Below are 4,381 nucleotides of genomic sequence, written 5' to 3'. Positions count from 1 at the left end.
GTTTTTGGTTTTTCTCCGGTACCGGGAACCGAACTCACGACCTTGCACTTGCCAGGCAGGCGCTTTGCCGCTGAGCTAAATCCCCAGCCCCTGATAAAAGTAACTTCTGAAGATCAAATATATATCTGGATATCTTATCCTTTATATATCTGGATACCTAAAAAAGCAATATTACAGTGAAACAGAGCTTCCAGTGAGTGGCTACACACTCGTCTCATTGAATCTAGTCTATGCACAAACATTGCTAGCTGTAGTTCTTTGCATTTAGATATTGCACTGTAGGCACTATTGGGCTCTTCCCTTCTATGGGAAGTAAGAAACCTCTCATTATTTATCTAGACCACCACGTTGTAAACAAAGCAGGAGAAAAAAATAGTTGATTATCAGTTAATTTTGAAAATTTAACTCAGGGCTTCTCATGCAGGTGCACACATCTGTGATACCAGCACTCTGAGACAGGAGGATCTCAGGTTCAAGCCTAACCTGGGCAACTTAGCAATTTGGTGAGTCCCTGTCTCAGGAAGGAGCTGGAAATGTAACTCATTGTGAAGGCCCTGGTTCAAGCCCCTTCCCCCGAAAGAACAAAAATCAAACATGGTCATCTATCTAAACCAGTGGCTTTCACGTGGAGGAAACTGTGTCCCCCAAGCAATTTCTGGCAATGCCTGGAGACATTTTTCATTGTCAGTGAAGGGAGGGAAGTATTACTAGTACTTAGTGGGTGGAGGCCAAGCATCCTACAATGTCGGGGACAGGCTCAGAACAAAGAATTGTCCACTCTGCAGCATTGATAATACTGTTGAGAAATCTGGGTGTAAATGCACCTGGAAAATGAGCACTGAGTGTGTTCAGTGAAGGCAAGGACACATTCAGTGTGTCCAAAAGATGCCATCTTAATAGTAAAACCAGACAATATCCCCCAAAGATAGATATCAAGCTGAAATGCCAGCAGCTCCAGCCCCATGCAGTTCTCCCATTTGTTATCCTATACCTGGGATTTAGCCACCTATGCTGGTCAACAGTGAATCATCCCTGTATGTGATGTATGGATGGCCTTACTACCCCTATGTACATTTAATCACTATCCCTAAATGTTTTAATAAGAACAATTAAATTAAACTCCTAAATGTTTCTTCAGGAGGAGTTATTTCTTCATGAACAAACAGATAGATATATGGGTGGCAATATGATTTGAATGCCGGAGGTTCATTATAGAAAATTGTAAGCTAAGCTAGGCAAGGAGTTACTGAAGACATAGTTGAAATTGAAGAGAATTCTCAGTTCCCGGCAAAGATAATCATGTGGTTTTATCAAAGCTCTGTTAATTCCAGGGGCCAGAAAACTAGTTAGCTTAAAACCCAAAGAAGATATGTTGCTTGTTCCTGGGGTAGCTCCCAGGCTGGAGGAGGAGCCGCTGCATGGTCTGTTCCTGTGGCCGGTACCCCGAGCTCACTTATTCTCCATCCATTTCTCATTTCTGACCTCCCTTTGTAGACAGGCTTTCTCAGCCGGTCACGGCAGGAAAGATGACGGCTGGCAGCCAAATGATACACCCTTCCCACTCAGGAGCTCTGTTTTCTGGTACCCATGCATTCGACTCCAGACAAATCTGTCTGCCCTGACTCATTACTCAGCCCTGGACCCCTGACTCTGCTTGCAGGGGGAAAGACTGCTACGATCAGTCTGTTGATGGGCCCACTCTGTGATCAGGAGCTACGTTTTCAACCAGAGAGGGAGAAATTGAAATCACTTTTCTGGGACCACATTACTGGCATTGTTGTAGTTGTGAAACTACCTGAATGCCACACCTGGCCCCTGACTTCTGGAAGGAGCTGGATTTATAAGGGCTTTCGACACCACTCCAAGATGTTCAGCTGAGCCTCTGCAGGTGGAGGAATCCCCTGCTCACAAGAGCCTTTGGTATTAGAGAACTGCAGAAATAGAATCTCACACCAGGAATGCAGCAGTATCTGTTGATTGCTTAACAGTACTTCAGTACTCCAGTCTGTGGGTGGTGGACAAAGCAGACTTTCCTTGCGGGTCCCCTTTGGTTGGTGACCTCCATGGTTACCTGTGGGATATAAAAGAAATACAGGCTCTGGAACCCAATAAACTGTGTCATATCCCAGCTGTACCACCTCCTACTTGAGCCACTCACTGGCTTCTCTAAGACCTAACTTCCTTGTCTTAGAGAAAGCCGGGAGCCCCCACCTATCAGGAGTTCTGGGAGGGTTGAGAGTTACTCTCTGTATAGTGTCTGCCTCCAGCAGGGCTACAAAATGCTTTTTTCCCTTCTCTCCTCCTTGTAGATTTTTGCCTGCTTGTAGCAACAGCTGAAGGTGCTGGATTTCAAGTTTAGCAATATTCCATTTACAGAAATAATGTTTATATTGAAAACACCCACCTAACATAGTTTGTCAGTATTTAAATAAACTCACATATAATAATTTGGCTAAGTCAGTTGAGCTATTAATCATAATTTAATTTTTATGTTTCTGAAAAAATGACTTTAAATCTGAAAAGATAATAAAAATAAATAAAATTAGATATATTGTATATATTTATATTCACTTTACCCTATCCTTCCAAGTGTCAAATTCTATTTTTAGTCTCATATTTCAAATCATTAAAAATTTCACTTCTTTGGTGGTATAACTAACAGTAGCATGTAAGTGCCTAACAAGATGCTAGCTTGCAGGATTTCCTGACAGGACAACATCCTATTGATGTTGAATAGATAAATCAACTGGAGGCTGGTCATGGTGGTGGACATCTTTACTGCCAGCACTCCAGGCTGAGGCAGGAGGATCTCATGTTCCAGCCTGACATGGCAACTTAATAAATTAACAAGATCCTGTCTCAAAATAAATGATAAAAAAGGGCTGGAGATGCAGCTCAGCAGAAGGCCCTGGGTTCAATCCCCAGTATCATAAATAAAATAAAATAAATAACTCGGAACCTCACCAGAATAGTGGTATTTGAGTAAATGATCTGGGAAAAGAAGAATAAACTGTTGAAAACTGATTGTAATTCTAAAAATTGCTAGTAACAATCATTTCTCTTAGCATAAGCAAGAATGGAAATTCATACTTCTTCAAAATAAATGGATAATGTGTCCTAGACACCTAGGATTTTATTTATGTATTTACATTTTTTTTTTTTTTTCAGATAAGTTCTCACTATGTAGCCCAGGCTGGCCTTGAACTCATGGTGATCTTCTTGCCTCAACCTCATGAGTGCTGGGGTTACAGGCATGTAACCCCATTCAAGCCACCACATCTGGCTTGAAACCTGGAATTTTAAACTTTGAAAAGACTTTCCTGTGTGATAGTTTATCTTGCTTGATCAAGTTAATTAGTTGAGAGTTGCTGAGGAGGCTAGTAAAGCTGCCTTCTGGATGTATCTGGGTAGGTCATAAGGGTGTGACCTTTATTTTTTAAAGGGGTGTGTGTAGAGTATTTTGTCCCAGCAGCAGAAAGCTGACCAGTAAACCTTGCATTTGACACATCTAAGGTGAAAAAAACAGACATTCATTTAACCAAGACTTTATGCACAATACAGCTTTTAATTTTCAATTGCTCCTGAGTAAATCTTTGGCAAGTTGGTTAGTATACATAAAATGGATTGTACAACTGAGTTATGACCTGGCAAGTTTCATTTACACAGGGAAAGTTTAAAATCATGTCACTGATTTTTCATTTCAACTAGCTTACTTATGAAGCTGGCATACTGTGTTTAAGCCAAGAGTTGACTTTATGAAATTTATTTCTTCTTTATATATCATCCTACTTCAAAACTTGCCCTAATAAAAATGTTATAATTTGCATAATAATGTGGAAAAACAGCATCAGTTTGAAGCTAACCAATGTTTCCTAAGAGTAGCACCCAAGAGGAAAGAAAATATGCAACGAAATGCAGACAAGCTCGGTGCAGTGGTCCACACTGCATAACACAACCTTGTATAACACAGTGATTTAGCAAGACATTGTGTCAAAACTGAAAAATTAAGAAAGGTTTATGGGTATAGCTCAGTGTGAAGGCCGTGAGTTCAATCCTCAGCACTGAAAAAAAAATGAAAACTATTTATTTATTTATTTATTTATTTATTTTTGGTGCTGAGAATCAAGCTCAGGACCTTGACCTTGCTAGGTAGTTGCTGTGCCACTGAGCTGTATCTCCAGCAGCTTAGCCATTTACTTAGTTGAGCAAGAGTCAATGAAGGAAATCAGCTTATGGGGTTAGATCAAATTCCTCCTTTCCTTACTTCAGCTGTAGTTGATTTCTCCTCCTAATGAAAGATCTCTGAACCAAAAATGGTTATGAAGATTAAGTGCAATTTATGTTAAGCACAATTTGCAATTGCTAAATTGTGGAAGCAACC

Source organism: Chinchilla lanigera, unplaced genomic scaffold (genome assembly GCF_000276665.1).
Source record: "Chinchilla lanigera isolate Chin_1 unplaced genomic scaffold, ChiLan1.0 scaffold00046, whole genome shotgun sequence".
Taxonomy (NCBI): Eukaryota; Metazoa; Chordata; class Mammalia; order Rodentia; family Chinchillidae; genus Chinchilla; species Chinchilla lanigera.
Note: the sequence above shows the minus strand (reverse complement) of the source record.